An 18,641-nucleotide genomic window follows, 5' to 3' on the forward strand; every position below is an offset into this window, starting at 1 on the left:
TGGCATGTTACAAAAAATAAAGAAAAAATCTAAGTCCTCGTCTCCAATTTACGAGTTCTAATGCAGTTAATGCAGGAGTCCGAGTCATCAGTGATCAAGTCCAAATCAAGTCACGAGTCCTTATAATTAGGGCATGAGTCGGACTTGAGACTGTTGAGCAGCTTTAGTCTTGTATCAAGCAAGAATGGACAAAAATTCCAATTGCAAAACTGCAACAATTAGTATCCTCAGATCCCATATGATTAAAAAGTGTTAGTAAAAGGAAAGGTGATGTAACACAGCGGTAATAATGCCTCTGTCCCAACTTTTTTGAGTGTGTTGCAGGCATCACATTCTAATTTTGCTTATATTTACAAAATACAATTAAGTTGGTCAGTAAAACTATTGAAAATCTTTTCTTTGTACTTTTGTCAGTTAAATAAAGGTTCATGTGAATTAACAAATCACAGATTGTTGTTTTTATTGCATTTTGGAAAATATCCCAACTTCTCTGGAAATGGGATTTGTTTCTTTTACACAGCATGCTAATTTTTCTGGAATCAGGGTTGTATTATGAAAGCTCATTCCAAGAGATATTAGTGTGGTGTTGTAGTTAGGAGTAGAATTTTATACTAATATTGCGCATAATCTGCACAACATGTTATACTACTGCTGAACACACATTCAGTGTGTTAGGCCTATTTGTATGTTTTTGTCGTTGATAATTAAAGAAATGGATAAAGGATAAAGGATAAATTACATATAGATAAAATGTAAGCATTGGAGGTTTTCCACTGTGCAAAACTTTAACATTTGTAACCTGTACAGAAATTTCACCCATCAACTAACATGCACAAATAGAACAAAATGACCTAGTTGACAAGAAGGGCAAGGCTCTAATCATTCCTGGAAAAGTACCAGCCTGGAGAGAGAGAAATGCGTATGACTTCAAATGGACTGTAAGTAATGAACTGAGTACAAATCCTCATTTCTTTACTTCTACATCTCTTACTTTTCACAGAGACACACCTGCTTAGACTCCATCCATTCTGCTCATTAGACAAATCCTCGGAGAAAGGGCCACCCACCACTCTAATTGCGAACGTTGCTAGGTTTTGCATGTCATCACTTTCTCGCATTTCCTCAGGTGAAATTGGTGGAAATAAAGACTAAGAATGCTATGAATTAATTTAAGAATACCAGGCAGCGAATTAGGCTGAAATGACCTCATTGTGAAGTTGTCTGGTGAGCTCATTTCACAAGGTCTGGCTTTGAGGTAGATCCTCTCATATGGTCAGAGAGAAACAGTCTGGTCTCTTGGTATTTGCAGTCTTCCCATGTATCCATCAATGTGTTCCAGTGCAGTGTCAGTTAAACCATGCTGCCTCCTTTGTTTTACATGACTGAAGACCTGACAGTGAATGAAATGGTCCCAGATAAATCAGTTGCAGATCTGGTCAATGCCCATGGCTGTAAAACAAGAAGCAACTCTCTTTTATTAACTTCAGTTTTGCTTTCTTCAGATCTCTGAGACTCTCCAAGGAATACAGTGCTCAGCGTAAATAAGTACACCCCCTTTGAAAAGTAACATTTTAAACAATATCTCAATGAACACAAACAATTTCCAAAATGTTGAAAAGACAAAGTTTAATATAACATCTGTTTAACTTATAATGTGAAAGTCAGGTTAATAATATAAACTTAGATTACACATTTTTCAGTTTTACTCAAATTAGGGTGGTGCAAAATTGAGTACACCCCACAACAAAAACTACTATATCTAGTACTTTGTATGGCCTCCATGATTTTTAATGACTGCACCAAGTCTTCTAGGCATGGAATGAACAAGTTGGCGACATTTTACAACATCAATCTTTTTCCATTCTTCAACAATGATCTCTTTTAGTGACTGGATGCTGGATGGAGAGTGATGCTCAACTTGTCTCTTCAGAATTCCCCAAAGAAAATAATTTCTTTACACCACAAAGGTGAAGGCTACAAGAAGATCAGCAAAGCTTTACTTATCAGTCAGAATACTGTAGCAAAAGTGGTACAAAAATGTAAGAAAGATGGAACTGCAACCATCTCACAGAGACGTCCAGGTCGTCCACGGAAGTTAACACCTCGACAGGAGCGTCTTCTGATGAGAAGGGCTGAAGAAAATCGGCATGCGAGTTCACTGCAGTTATCTAAAGAAGTAGAAAGCCAAACTGGGGTGACTATTTCCCGTGACACAATACGGCGTACACTGCAGAGGAATGGCATGCATGGATGGCGTCCATGAAAGAAGCCTCTCCTAAAGCCCAGGCACAAAAAAGCCCGCCTAGAGTTTGCCAGGGCCCATGCTGACAAAGATGAAGACTACTGGGACTCTATACTCTGGAGTGATGAGACCAAGATAAATGTTTTTAGAACTGATGACTTCAAAACTGTATGGCATCACAAAGGTGAGGAATACAAAGAAAAATGCATGGTGCCTCCAGTGAAACATGGTGGTGGCAGTGTCCTTATGTGGGGCTGCATGAGTGCTGCTGGTGTCTGGGAGCTGCATTTCATTGATGGCATCATGAATTCACAGATGTGTTGCTCCATACTGAAAGAGAAGATGCTACCATCACTCCGTGCCCTTGGTCGTTGTGCACTTTTCCAACATGACTAAACACACATCTAAGGCCACTGTTGGATTTCTGAAGAAGAACAGGGTGAAAGTGATTCAGTGGCCAAGTATGTCTCCTGATCTGAACCCAATCGAACACCTATGGGGAATTCTGAAGAGACAAGTTGAGCATCACTCTCCATCCAGCATCCAGTCACTAAAAGAGGTCATTGTTGAAGAATGGAAAAAGACTGATGTTGCAAAATGTCGCCAACTTGTTCATTCCATGCCTAGAAGACTTGGTGCTGTCATTAAAAATCATGGAGGCCATACAAAGTACTAGATGTAGTAGTTTTTGTTGTGGGGTGTACTCATTTTTGCACCACCCTAATTTGAGTAAAACTGAAAAATGTGTAATCTAAGTTTATATTATTAACCTGACTTTCACATGATAAGTTAAACAGATAGTATATTAAACTTTGTGTTTTCAACATTTTGGAAATTGTTTGTGTTCATTGAGATATTGTTTAAAATGTTACTTTTCAGAGGGGGTGTACTCATTTACGCTCAGCACTGTAGGATCATATAAAAATGGATCCTCATAAGAATTGAATAGAAAACAGCACATGGGAGCATGAGAAAGATAAATGTATTTTGGTGCAATGATTGAAGAAACTTTGATACCCAACCTGAACAGCTTAGAGAGAACTACAACCCTGATTTCAAAAAAGTTGAGACAAAGTACAAATTGTAAATAAAAACAGAATGCAATAATTTACAAATCTCAAAAACTGATATTGTATTCACAATAGAACATAGACAACATATCAAATGTCGAAAGTGAGACATTTTGAAATTTCATGCCAAATATTGGCTCATTTGAAATTTCATGACAGCAACACATCTCAAAAAAGTTGGGACAGGGGCAATAAGAGGCTGGAAAAGTTAAAGGTACAAAAAAGGAACAGCTGGAGGACCAATCTGCAACTCATTAGGTCAATTGGCAATAGGTCATTAACATGACTGGGTATAAAAAGAGCATCTTGGAGTGGCAGCGGCTCTCAGAAGGAAAGATGGGAAGAGGATCACCAATCCCCCTAATTCTGCGCCGACAAATAGTGGAGCAATATCAGAAAGGAGTTCGACAGTGTAAAATTGCAAAGGGTTTGAACATATCATCATCTACAGTGCATAATATCATCAAAAGATTCAGAGAATCTGGAAGAATCTCTGTGCGTAAGGGTCAAAGCCGGAAAACCATACTGGGTGCCCGTGATCTTCGGGCCCTTAGACGGCACTGCATCACATACAGGCATGCTTCTGTATTGGAAATCACAAAATGGGCTCAGGAATATTTCCAGAGAACATTATCTGTGAACATAATTAACCGTGCCATCTGCCGTTGCCAGCTAAAACTCTATAGTTCAAAAAAGAAGCCGTATCTAAATGTGATCCAGAAGCGCAGACGTCTTCTCTGGGCCAAGGCTCATTTAAAATGGACTGTGGCAAAATGGAAAACTGTTCTGTGGTCAGACGAATCAAAATTTGAAGTTCTTTATGGAAATCAGGGACGCCGTGTCATTCGGACTAAAGAGGAGAAAGACGACCCAAGTTGTTATCAGCGCTCAGTTCAGAAGCCTGCATCTCTGATGGTATGGGGTTGCATTAGTGCGTGTGGCATGGGCAGCTTACACATCTGGAAAGACACCATCAATGCTGAAAGGTATATCCAGGTTCTAGAGCAACATATGCTCCCATCCAGACGACGTCTCTTTCAGGGAAGACCTTGCATTTTCCAACATGACAATGCCAATCCACATACTGCATCAATTACAGCATCATGGCTGCGTAGAAGAAGGGTCCGGGTACTGAACTGGCCAGCCTGCAGTCCAGATCTTTCACCCATAGAAAACATTTGGCGCATCATAAAACGGAAGATACGACAAAAAAGACCTAAGACAGTTGAGCAACTAGAATCCTTAGAATCCTACATTAGACAAGAATGGGTTAACATTCCTATCCCTAAACTTGAGCAACTTGTCTCCTCAGTCCCCAGACGTTTACAGACTGTTGTAAAGAGAAAAGGGGATGTCTCACAGTGGTAAACATGGCCTTGTCCCAACTTTTTTGAGATGTGTTATTGTCATGAAATTTAAAATCACCTAATTTTTCTCTTTAAATGATACATTTTCTCAGTTTAAACATTTGATATGTCATCTATGTTCTATTCTGAAAAAAATATGGAATTTTGAAACTTCCATATCATTGCATTCCGTTTTTATTAGGGCCCGAGCCCTATAGGGCGAAGGCCCTATTGATCTTGTTCGGTTTTTTATTATTAGGGCCCGAGCCCTATAGGGCGAAGGCCCTATTGATCTTGTTCGGTTTTTTATTATTATTATTCTTATTATTATTATTATTATTATTATTATTATTCCTTAGTCGCGGTCGCTGTTCGGCCTTTTTTGGGGCACTTCCTGTGGACGAAAACGCGCATATTTTGGATCATTTTATCGGCATCCCCTACGCTACTCAGATCCAAAACCCCAGATCTGGGCGGGGCTCTGGGCCTCTATAGCGCCCCCTAACGCCTTGAAAATTTTGCCTTTTTTCGAAGGCTCCTGGTTGCCATATAGTTTGTCGTAGAGGAACGAAATTTGGTTCACATATGTATCTTACTGACACGAACAAAAAAAGTTCTATGAATGCATAGCCACGCCCAACAGGAAGTGAGGTAATTTTACTTTTGTGCGAAATGCATGGCCACGAAGACGGCGCAACTCCTCCTAGACCGTTCATGGGAATGTCACCAAAATTGATACACATCATCTACAGACATGGCTGACAAAAGTTACTAAATACGTTTCACGTAGGATAAAACGTTCAGAAGTTATACGTCAATCAATTTTCACTTCAAAATTTTACATGCTAAAAAATTCATAACAAATCTTCTAATTGCTCAAAACTGCTCATACTTCACACGCAAATCACTCATTGGGCTTCTGACATGTTACCCAATTTCTGTGATATTTCGCCACTGGGGGCGCTATTTTTGGGCAAAAAATCCAATCTTTCCTCAAATTTGGTCAAACTTCACGGCCACCCTCTTACTACCTCCCATGTCATGTATACCGCATTTTGGGAATTTTCGTCCATGGGGGGCGCTGTTTTTGGCCGACGCAATTGCTCCAAAACGGGTTTTTGGTAAATAATTCCATAATGCTTTTCCTTCACACCACTACCTTGTGATAGTGCGTTCCTGTTGTAGACACTTATTTTTCCAACTCATAATCGCTCATGTACAGCATAGCGCCACCTTCTGACATGGGAAAAACCAAAAAATTTATTCTTCAAAAATCTATATCTCATCTTCTATTTACTCAATTGTCATCAAACTTCATACGCAAACTCTTCATAGCTCACCTGACATGTCCGCCAAATTTTGTGCACTTTCGCCCCTGGGGGTGCTGGTTATGGCGGAAATGATATTGCAGCTTCTGATTTGTCAAACTTGGCAAGCAAACTCTTTTCAAGACCCTTATTGGGGCGCTTGCCATGGTCGACAACGCACGAAATTTGGCTCCTTTTTCTTAGACTGCCACCGCTACTGAGAACCAAAAGCCCAGATCCAGCCGGGCCTCAGGGCCTCTATAGCGCCCCCTAACTCGTTGTGATTTTGGCCTCCCGCTTTAAGGTGCCTGGTTGCCATGTAGTTTGTAGGAGTGGCATGCCATTTGGTACGCATATGTATCTCACTAAGCCGGACAAAAATGTAATGCCAATGCATTAGCCACGCCCAACAGGAAGTGAGGTAATTTCACTTTTGTGCGAAATGCATGGCCACGAAGACGGCGCAACTCCTCCTAGACTGTTCATAGGAATGTCACCAAAATTGATACACATCATCTACAGACATGGCTGACAAAAGTTACTAAATAAGTTTCACGTAGCTTAAACCGCTCAGAAGTTATACGTCAATCAATTTTTAATGCAAAATTTTACATGCTTAAAAATTCATAACAAATCTTCTAATTGCTCAAAACTGCTCATACTTCACACGCAAATCCCTCATTGGGCTTCTGACATGTTCCCCATTTTCTGTGATATTTCGCCACTGGGGGCGCTATTTTTGGGCAAACAATCCAATCTTTCCTCAAATTTGGTCAAACTTCACGGCCACCCTCTTACTACCGCCCATGTCATGTATACCACATTTTGGGAATTTTCGTCCATGGGGGGCGCTGTTTTTGGCCGACGCAATTTCTCCAAAACGGGTTTTTGGTAAATAACTCCATAATGCTTTTCCTTCACACCACTACCTTGTGGTAGTGCGTTGCTGTTGTAGACACTTATTTCTCCAACTCATAATCGCTCATGTACAGCATAGCGCCACCTTCTGACATGGGAAAAACCAAAAAATTTATTCTTCAAAAATCTATCTCTCATCTTCTATTTACTCAATTGTCATCAAACTTCATACGCAAACTCTTCATAGCTCTCCTGACATATCCGCCAAATTTTGTGCACTTTCACCCCTGGGGGTGCTGGTTATGGCACAAATGATATTGCAGCTTCTGATTGGTCAAACTTGGCAAGCAGACTCTTTACGGTATTTCGCGGGGACGCATGCCCCCGCCCCCCCTGGCCGCTGGCGCGAGGGCCCGTCAAGGCCGCTTGCGGCTTTAATTATTATTATTATTCCTTAGTCGCGGTCGCTGTTCGGCCTTTTTTGGGGCACTTCCTGTGGACGAAAACGCGCATATTTTGGATCATTTTATCGGCATCCCCTACGCTACTCAGATCCAAAACCCCAGATCTGGGCGGGGCTCTGGGCCTCTATAGCGCCCCCTAACGCCTTGAAAATTTTGCCTTTTTTCGAAGGCTCCTGGTTGCCATATAGTTTGTCGTAGAGGAACGAAATTTGGTTCACATATGTATCTTACTGAGACGAACAAAAAATGTTCTATGAATGCATAGCCACGCCCAACAGGAAGTGAGGTAATTTTACTTTTGTGCGAAATGCATGGCCACGAAGACGGCGCAACTCCTCCTAGACCGTTCATGGGAATGTCACCAAAATTGATACACATCATCTACAGACATGGCTGACAAAAGTTACTAAATACGTTTCACGTAGGATAAAACGTTCAGAAGTTATACGGCAATCAATTTTCACTTCAAAATTTTACATGCTAAAAAATTCATAACAAATCTTCTAATTGCTCAAAACTGCTCATACTTCACACGCAAATCACTCATTGGGCTTCTGACATGTTACCCAATTTCTGTGATATTTCGCCACTGGGGGCGCTATTTTTGGGCAAAAAATCCAATCTTTCCTCAAATTTGGTCAAACTTCACGGCCACCCTCTTTCTACCTCCCAGGTCATGTATACCGCATTTTGGGAATTTTCGTCCATGGGGGGCGCTGTTTTTGGCCGACGCAATTGCTCCAAAACGGGTTTTTGGTAAATAATTCCATAATGCTTTTCCTTCACACCACTACCTTGTGATAGTGCGTTCCTGTTGTAGACACTTATTTTTCCAACTCATAATCGCTCATGTACAGCATAGCGCCACCTTCTGACATGGGAAAAACCAAAAAATTTATTCTTCAAAAATCTATATCTCATCTTCTATTTACTCAATTGTCATCAAACTTCATACGCAAACTCTTCATAGCTCACCTGACATGTCCGCCAAATTTTGTGCACTTTCGCCCCTGGGGGTGCTGGTTATGGCGGAAATGATATTGCAGCTTCTGATTTGTCAAACTTGGCAAGCAAACTCTTTTCAAGACCCTTATTGGGGCGCTTGCCATGGTCGACAACGCACGAAATTTGGCTCCTTTTTCTTAGACTGCCACCGCTACTGAGAACCAAAAGCCCAGATCCAGCCGGGCCTCAGGGCCTCTATAGCGCCCCCTAACTCGTTGTGATTTTGGCCTCCCGCTTTAAGGTGCCTGGTTGCCTTGTAGTTTGTAGGAGTGGCATGCCATTTGGTACACATATGTATCTCACTAAGCCGGACAAAAATGTAATGCCAATGCATTAGCCACGCCCAACAGGAAGTGAGGTAATTTCACTTTTGTGCGAAATGCATGGCCATGAAGACGGCGCAACTCCTCCTAGACTGTTCATAGGAATGTCACCAAAATTGATACACATCATCTACAGACATGGCTGACAAAAGTTACTAAATAAGTTTCACGTAGCTTAAACCGCTCAGAAGTTATACGTCAATCAATTTTTAATGCAAAATTTTACATGCTTAAAAATTCATAACAAATCTTCTAATTGCTCAAAACTGCTCATACTTCACACGCAAATCCCTCATTGGGCTTCTGACATGTTCCCCATTTTCTGTGATATTTCGCCACTGGGGGCGCTATTTTTGGGCAAACAATCCAATCTTTCCTCAAATTTGGTCAAACTTCACGGCCACCCACTTACTACCGCCCATGTCATGTACACCACATTTTGGGAATTTTCGTCCATGGGGGGCGCTGTTTTTGGCCGACGCAATTTCTCCAAAACGGGTTTTTGGTAAATAATTCCATAATGCTTTTCCTTCACACCACTACCTTGTGATAGTGCATTGCTGTTGTAGACACTTATTTCTCCAACTCATAATCGCTCATGTACAGCATAGCGCCACCTTCTGACATGGGAAAAACCAAAAAATTTATTCTTCAAAAATCTATCTCTCATCTTCTATTTACTCAATTGTCATCAAACTTCATACGCAAACTCTTCATAGCTCTCCTGACATATCCGCCAAATTTTGTGCACTTTCACCCCTGGGGGTGCTGGTTATGGCACAAATGATATTGCAGCTTCTGATTGGTCAAACTTGGCAAGCAGACTCTTTACGGTATTTCGCGGGGACGCATGCCCCCGCCCCCCCTGGCCGCTGGCGCGAGGGCCCGTCAAGGCCGCTTGCGGCTTTAATTTACAATTTGTACTTTGTCCCAACTTTTTGGGAATCGGGGTTGTATAAAGGATTCAGATATGAAAAGACACAGGGGTTTCACCAGCTCACCCACACCATGTGAAAATTTTTCAGCTAGTATTTCATCATTATTTATGCCTATCCACTGATTTAGTTCATTTTTAATTAGAGGATTTTGTGAACATGTCATATGCACTGTGAGTTGCTGATTAGTGCACCGTTTCTATCAATTTCCGAATACCACCAAGGAATATCTGAGGGAAAAAAAAACAACAACAACCTTGTGTGTCACTATTTAAGATACAGTATGTGCCTATTAGCCAAGCGAAGCTAATTAGTCATTTGCTCTCCCGCAGTTTTCCACATGTACAGCTGCATGCTGCGCTGACAAAACCATTCTTAGAACACATTGAAAAAACATAGTAGGTGAAACTTTTAATTATAGTGAGAGCTGATTTTCTCTGTAAAGACTAACCAATCTGAAACGAGTTTTTATTTTTATTTTTTATTGGCATCCATTACCCAACATTAAAGAAAAGGCTTTTTTATGTTTGCCATAGGTCATAGGGTAAATGCTGGAGGAAAATAGCAAGGGCATGCTAGAAGAAAAGATGAGATTGCCGTAGTAACAAGGCTGACCTGACAGTGATGGCAGTCTAAGGGCAAGTTTATTATTTCAAGCCATAATGCCACTGATGAACGTCACACGCTCAGGCTCACGTTTATGCTCGCTACCAATCAGGGAGAAGAGAAGGCTGTTAATGCATAGGTTAATGTAAGGTGTTAATGCATAGCCTGTTCTGCCTTATGAGCATCTTAATGAAGTTTTGTGTCACATGGATGATTCAAAGAATGAGATCAAAGCATAATGTCAAGCAAGGCCCAATGCAATGGTAACATGAGAATTACTCATCTCATCTCATTATCTCTAGCCGCTTTATCCTTCTACAGGGTCGCAGGCAAGCTGGAGCCTATCCCAGCTGACTACGGGCGAAAGGCGGGGTACACCCTGGACAAGTCGCCAAATCATTGCAGGGCAAGGTTATTATAAAATGAACAAATACCTTATAAGATTGTGTAGTTCTATATAAAACAGCACGGGCACCACTTAACCGTAAGGTTTTTGTAAATAGTATGAGGATGTTAACATGCATAACAAGGTTATGTGCATTTACATACCATCTAAAATATGAAGCAGCATTTATTTACCGCTGCTAGAGTATAGCCACCTGTTCTTGAGAGTCCCCACAAAAGACAATTCACATAAATAAACAGCAAGATTTCACTGAGAGCTGCATATACAGTGGTGCTTGAAAGTTTGTGAACCCTTTAGAATTTTCTATATTTCTGCATAAATATGACCTAAAACATCATCAGATTTTCACACAAGTCCTAAAAGTAGATAAAGAGAACCCAGTTAAACAAATGAGACAAAAATATTATACTTGGTCATTTATTTATTTATTGAGGAAAATGATCTAATATTACATATCTGAGTGGCAAAAGTATGTGAACCTTTGCTTTCAGTATCTGGTGTGACCCCCTTGTGCAGCAATAACTGCAGCTAAACATTTCCAGTAACTGTTGATCAGTCCTGCACACCAGCTTGGAGGAATTTTAGCCCATTCCTCCATACAGAACAGCTTCAACTCTGGGATGTTGGTGGGTTTCCTCACATGAACTGCTCGCTTCAGGTCCTTCCACAACATTTCGATTGGATGAAGGTCAGGACTTTGACTTGGCCATTCCAAAACATTCACTTTATTCTTCTTTAACCATTCTTTGGTAGAACGACTTGTGTGCTTAGGGTCATTGTCTTGCTGCATGACCCACCTTCTCTTGAGATTCAGTTCATGGACAGATGTCCTGACCTTTTCCTTTAGAATTCTCTGGTATAATTCAGAATTCATTGTTCCATCAATGATGGCAAGCCATCCTGGCCCAGATGCAGTAAAACAGGCCCAAACCATGATACTACCACCACCATGTTTCACAGATGGTAGAAGGTTCTTATGCTGGAATGCAGTGTTTTCCGTTCTCCAAACATAACGCTTCTCACTTAAACCAAAAAATTCTATTTTGGTCTCATCAATCCACAAAACATTTTTCCAGTAGCCTTCTGGCTTGTCCACGTGATCTTTAACAAACTGCAGATGAGCAGCAATGTTCTTTTTGGAGAGCAGTGGCTTTCTCCTTGCAACCCTGCCATGCACACCATGGTTGTTCAGTGTTCTCCTGATGGTGGACTCATGAACATTAACATTAGCCAATGTGAGAGAGGCCTTCAGTTGCTTAGAAGTTACCCTGGGGTCCTTTGTGACCTCGCTGAATATTACACGCCTTGCTCTTGGAGTGATCTTTGTTGGTCGACCACTCTTAGGGAGGGTAACAATGGTCTTGAATTTCCTCCATTTGTACACAATCTGTCTGACTCTGAATTGGTGGAGTTCAAACTCTTTAGAGATGGTTTTGTAACCTTTTCCAGCCTGATGAGCATCAACAATGCTTTTTCTGAGGTCAGAAATCTCCTTTGTTCATGCCATGATACACTTCCACAAACATGTGTTGTGAAGATCAGACTTTGATAGATCCCTGTTCTTTAAATAAAACAGGGTGCCCACTCACACCTGATTGTCATCCCATTTATTGAAAACACCTGACTCTAATTTCACCTTCAAATGAACTGCTAACCCTAGAGGTTCACATACTTTTGCAACTCATGGATATGTAATATTGAATCCATCCATCCATTATCTTTCGCTGCTTATCCTGTTCTACAGGGTCGCAGGCAAGCTGGAGCCTATCCCAGTTGACTATGGGTGAGAGGCGGGGTACACCCTGGACAAGTCACCAGATCATCCTAGGGCTGACACACAGGGACAAACAACTATTCACACTCACATTCACACCTACGGTCAATTTAGAGCCACCAATTAGCCTAACCTGCATGTCTTTGGACTGTGGGGAAAACCAGAGCACCCGGAGGAAACCCACGTGGACACGAGGAGAACATGCAAACTCCATACAGAAAGGCCCTCGCCAGCTGCTGGGCTCAAACCCAGAACCTTCTTGCTGTGAGGTGACAGTGCTAACCACTACACCACTGTGCTGCCCTGTGATATTGGATCATTTACCTCAATATATAAATGACCAAGTATAATATTTTTGTCTCATTTGTTTAACTGGGTTCTCTTGATCTCCTTTTAGAACTTGTTTGAAAATCTGATGATGTTTTCGGTCATATTTATGCAGAAATATAGAAAATTCTAAAGGGTTCACAAACTTTCAAGCACCACTGTAATCCGATATTAATCACAAATACCTTAACTTCATTTACCTTTCAGTCTGCATTAAAGATGCACATCCATGCCAAATGAATGTGTATTTTATTTTACCATGTGGCTAACTTTTACGCTGGTCTTCTGAGCTGAGATAGCTTTTTATATCCTTGTACAGCCTTAATTTGTTATGCTGTCATTTGCTAGTGATAGTGCTGGATGTCCTAATATCATTTTGATTCGAAAAAAAGGATGTGCTTAAATAATGAAAGCGTAATCCTGTTAACTTTGTTTAACACAGGAGGGGAAGTGTAATCTCAGTGACTTTTGTCAGATGGACTGGTTTGAGTATTTTGAAATTCCTGATTGCCTGGGATTTTCACACACAGTCTTTAGAGTTTACACAGAATGGTGTGAAAAACAAAAATATGCAGTGAGCTGCAGCTCTGTAGAACAGGGGTCATCAAACTACGGCCCGCGGGCCGACTCCGTCCCGCCACCCCCCTTTGACCGGCCCCCCAGCCCCCCACCACTTGAACCGGCCCTATGAGGCCCAAAAGTGGTCATGGCCTATTTTTTAAAATTACTTTTTGGCAAATAATAACATGTCTGCATCTTGTATTTTGTTGATTTTATCAATTAAAATTGATATTTAGTTATAAAATGAACTATTCATATTTTCCAAATTTTCGTCATATGCTCGCGATCAAGCAGTGACAGGCAGCGCACGCGCAGAGAACTGTCAGTGTTCAGGACAGCAAAATGGCGAGCGGTAAGCGAAAAGTTGAGAGAGTGCAGAGGTTTTTAAAGAACAGTGGACCATCGATTATTTTTTCGTTCAGTGTAAGGACCGTGCAGTTTGTCTTGTATGTAAAGAAAGTGTGTCGGTCTTCAAAGAATATAATCTGCGTCGTCACTCCGAAACCCGCCACAAAGAGTATGCTAGTTCGCGAGGGCAAACAAGAGAAGACAGGATTCGGAGGATGAAATGCGGACTGGCTGCACAACAGAATGCATTCCTTCACCAAACCCAGATCAACCAGGCTGCTGTCCGAGCTCGCTATAAGGCAGCTCACCTACTAGCTACCCATGGAAAGCCGTTTACTGATGGGGACTTTGTTAAAGTATGCATGCTTGCTGTGGCCGAGGAGGTGTGTCCCGACAAGAAGGATGCACTCAACGCGGTGAGTCTCTCCGCACCTACTATGACCAGGCGAACCGAAGATTTGGGGGACAACGTGTATGACCAGCTGAATGAGAGAGCGTCAGAATTCGAGTTTTTTGCTTTGCCCATGGATGAGAGCAATGACATGCAGGACACAGCACAACTGCTGTGATCTATTGATCTATTGCTCATATTATTATAATTTCACTGTTTTATAAATGTATTTATTTTATAGGCCTATTTATTTGACCTTTAAGTGCTGCACACAATTATTATTAATATTATTAATAATATCAACAGGCCTACCTACAATTTATAATTTTCCACTCACCTTTGCCAGTGTCAATCACCTCAAATAGGCAGATGTTTCTTACCTTGACAGCTTTGATGTTATTTTTATTAGAAAATAAATAAATGGAATCTCTGTGGTATTTCAAATTAAAACAAAGTGTGAAGACTCGATTACTACTTTTGCAAACCACTAGTAAAGATAAACAAATATGTGCCAGGAAGCAAGTGTTGATATAAGTAGTGTGGATATAGTAGTGTGGATATAGTAGTGTGGATATAGTAGTGGGTATATAAGTAGTGTGGATATACAGTAGTAGTGGGGATGGCTGTGCCAGGCTAGTAATCTTTACTACACAATGAGGCCTGCTGGTGGTCATATTTGTCTGGGTCATACAATTCTATGTTATATAGCTGGCCCGACCCCGGCCCCCCATCACAGTCAGGAACGACAATGTGGCCCCCAGAGAAAAAAGTTTGGTGACCCCTGCTCTAGAAGAAAGCATTTTATTGGTGAGAGAAGTCAGAGGAAAATGACTGGCTTGGTTTGAGCTGATAGGAAGTCTATGTACTCCATGTCACCGCTCATGTCACCAGTCTGTACAACCACGGTGAGCAGAAAAGCATTTCAGTACACAGCATACTGAACACTGTGGCAGATCAGTTATAATAGCAGAAAACTACTTTGGGTTCCACTCCTGTCAGCCAATAATAGGAATCTGTGGTAACACTGCTACATTGATTTTTTATTATTATTTATTGATTTATTTTTTAGTTGGTGCGTATGGAAAATTAAACAGTAAAAGATACAAATAATAATAAATATCATTATATGGCAACTCATATTGCAGGTCCTACTGATATAACTTCATTAATATTTAAGTGGTGATAACTGTTTTATTTATAGAAATGTATTTGTGTTATCATGTAAATATGCTGTATTTGAATTTCTATCATATGAGATACAAGAAACCAAACTGCACTGATTGAACCATTAATATTAATACTGCTACCAATAATGCTAATACTACAGGTGTAATGAAATGATATGCTGTATTATGTATTTTGATGTCCAGCTTATTAAGTTGGGCAGCATGGTGATGTAGTGGTTAGCACTGTCGCCTCATAACAAGAAGGTTCTAAGTTCGAACCCAGTGCCCGACGGAGGCCTTTCTGTGTGGAGTTTGCATGTTCTCCCCGTGTCTGCGTGGGTTTCCTCTGGGTGCTCCGGTTTCCCCCACAGTCCAAAGACATGCAGGTTAGGTTAACTGGTGACTCTAAATTGACCGTAGGTGTGAATGTGAGTGTGGATGGTTGTTTGTCTCTATGTGTCAGCCCTGCGATGGCCTGGCGACTTGTCCAGGGTGTACCCCGCCTCTCACCCATAGTCAACTGGGATAGGCTCCAGCTTGCCTGCGACCCTGCACAGGATAAGCGGTTACGGATAATGGATGGATGGATGGATCTTATCAAGTCACATGACTGGGTGTTCGATCAAGTTTGTGGTTTGCCCATCGTTTTTCTTTAGTGCTACATCCCTGTGCAAGATAAGGATTGAGGTCACAAGAAGAACTATTGTCATTTTAAACCAATCAAGGGGGAATTCCACTGAGTAAAATCACAAGATCCTACCAGCAGAGTAGTATAGCAACAGTATAATGTAATAGCTCTTCAGAGGATTGTGCTTTGCAAAAATTAATTCTGCATGGGTCAAATTAGGAGCCAAGAGTACTGAAGGACTTCATTTTACCATGCTTTTGTTTTTAAATGAACACTAGTTACAAACTAACTGTGCAATTACAACACGAGGGACGTCTATAAGCAGTTACTACACTCATAAATCACTGGCTCATGTTATCAAAATTATATGATCGATTGGATTTCAAAAAATCCTGCAGGCAGTTCAGAGATCTCTGAAGGCAAACGTCATCTATAATGGTTCATATTTTGAGATATATTGTTGCAGCCATCTGTTTAGTCTGCCTTTTTGTCTAAAATTTTATCGGCCCTCAGAGAGTATGTGGGAAGCTGAATCTGCAGGCAGGTTGCCATTTAAGAAAAAAACAAAAGGTTGGAAAAGTTCTAGCATGCAAATCTTTGGCCAGATGGGGTGAAATTATGCACTGTCCACCATCAGGGAAATGAAATTGTTCTAAATAAATTTTAAAAATCCCCCAGTGAAAGATCCCCAAAGAAGGCTGTAGAAAATATTTTTAAAGAACTGAGTGATCATAATGCAATTAAATTGTTTTCCTGACCCTTGTGAAAAATAAGAAAACAGCATTTACTTTTATCTTAATGTGTGACTGTATATTTACTCTAATAAACAGTGCTGCATTTGTCCTGTACTATACAACACACTGAACAATTAAACCAACATAAACTTAAAAAATCTTTTCTTGTATCCAGGACTAAACCACAATCCCGATTCCAAAAAAGTTGGGACAAAGTACAAATTGTAAATAAAAACGGAATGCAATAATTTACAAATCTCAAAAACTGATATTGTATTCACAATAGAACATAGACAACATATCAAATGTCGAAAGTGAGACATTTTGAAATTTCATGCCAAATATTGGCTCATTTGAAATTTCATGGCAGCAACACATCTCAAAAAAGTTGGGACAGGGGCAATAAGAGGCTGGAAAAGTTAAAGGTACAAAAAAGGAACAGCTGGAGGACCAAATTGCAACTCATTAAGTCAATTGGCAATAGGTCATTAACATGACTGGGTATAAAAAGAGCATCTTGGAGTGGCAGCGGCTCTCAGAAGGAAAGATGGGAAGAGGATCACCAATCCCCCTAATTCTGCGCCGACAAATAGTGGAGCAATATCAGAAAGGAGTTCGACAGTGTAAAATTGCAAAGAGTTTGAACATATCATCATCTACAGTGCATAATATCATCAAAAGATTCAGAGAATCTGGAAGAATCTCTGTGCGTAAGGGTCAAGGCCGGAAAACCATACTGGGTGCCCGTGATCTTCGGGCCCTTAGACGGCACTGCATCACATACAGGCATGCTTCTGTATTGGAAATCACAAAATGGGCTCAGGAATATTTCCAGAGAACATTATCTGTGAACACAATTCACCGTGCCATCCGCTGTTGCCAGCTAAAACTCTATAGTTCAAAGAAGAAGCCGTATCTAAACGTGATCCAGAAGTGCAGACGTCTTCTCTGGGCCAAGGCTCGTTTAAAATGGACTGTGGCAAAGTGGAAAACTGTTCTGTGGTCAGACGAATCAAAATTTGAAGTTCTTTATGGAAATCAGGGATGCCGTGTCATTCGGACTAAAGAGGAGAAGGACGACCCAAGTTGTTATCAGCGCTCAGTTCAGAAGCCTGCATCTCTGATGGTATGGGGGGTTGCATTAGTGCGTGTGGCATGGGCAGCTTACACATCTGGAAAGACACCATCAATGCTGAAAGGTATATCCAGGTTCTAGAGCAACATATGCTCCCTTCCAGACAACGTCTCTTTCAGGGAAGACCTTGCATTTTCCAACATGACAATGCCAAACCATATACTGCATCAATTACAGCATCATGGCTGCGTAGAAGAAGGGTCCGGGTACTGAACTGGCCAGCCTGCAGTCCAGATCTTTCACCCATAGAAAACATTTGGCGCATCATAAAACGGAAGATACGACAAAAAAGACCTAAGACAGTTGAGCAACTAGAATCCTACATTAGACAAGAATGGGTTAACATTCCTATCCCTAAACTTGAGCAACTTGTCTCCTCAGTCCCCAGACGTTTACAGACTGTTGTAAAGAGAAAAGGGGATGTCTCACAGTGGTAAACATGGCCTTGTCCCAACTTTTTTGAGGTGTTGTTGTCATGAAATTTAAAATCACCTAATTTTTCTCTTTAAATGATATATCATCTCAGTTTAAACATTTGTTATGCCATCTATGTTCTATTCTGAATAAAATATGGAAATTTGAAACTTCCACATCATTGCATTCCGTTTTTATTTACAATTTGTACTTTGTCCCAACTTTTTTGGAATTGGGGTTGTCTGAAAAGATATCATATACAGGTAAATGGGTGCTAATGGTATGAATTTCATCATGTGCCTTGGATCAAGAGGTTTTTGGTTTTTTTGGCAGTTGTTTGACTCAAGAAGCAATGCATCAGTGTGTTTTTCTGAGATATTGCAGGATGAAGTGTCTGGGAAATTTGGTGGTTCAACAGTTCATTTACCCATTTTAATGTTGGTGAATTACAGCAAGAAGAAGAGAAAGAATGAGGTGGCTTTGTAGAGACATTTTAAACAGCTGTATTGCAACTGTATAGTAACTTCATTGCGTTGTCATGGAAATGGCTGCACTTTCTGTTGACACTAATGGGCTAATGGGCTTCACTGCTGAGTTCTAC

At 40.9% G+C, this 18,641-nt stretch overlaps 1 protein-coding gene across 3 annotated transcripts in view; it reads right to left on the minus strand.

Moving 5' to 3' along the window:
* The window catches only part of LOC132894594 (B-cell scaffold protein with ankyrin repeats-like), a 153,072-nt gene that overhangs the window by 105,812 nt on the left and 28,619 nt on the right, over positions 1-18,641 (minus strand). The window lies entirely within an intron of this gene.

This window comes from Neoarius graeffei, chromosome 1 (assembly GCF_027579695.1).
Source record: "Neoarius graeffei isolate fNeoGra1 chromosome 1, fNeoGra1.pri, whole genome shotgun sequence".
Taxonomy (NCBI): domain Eukaryota; kingdom Metazoa; phylum Chordata; class Actinopteri; order Siluriformes; family Ariidae; genus Neoarius; species Neoarius graeffei.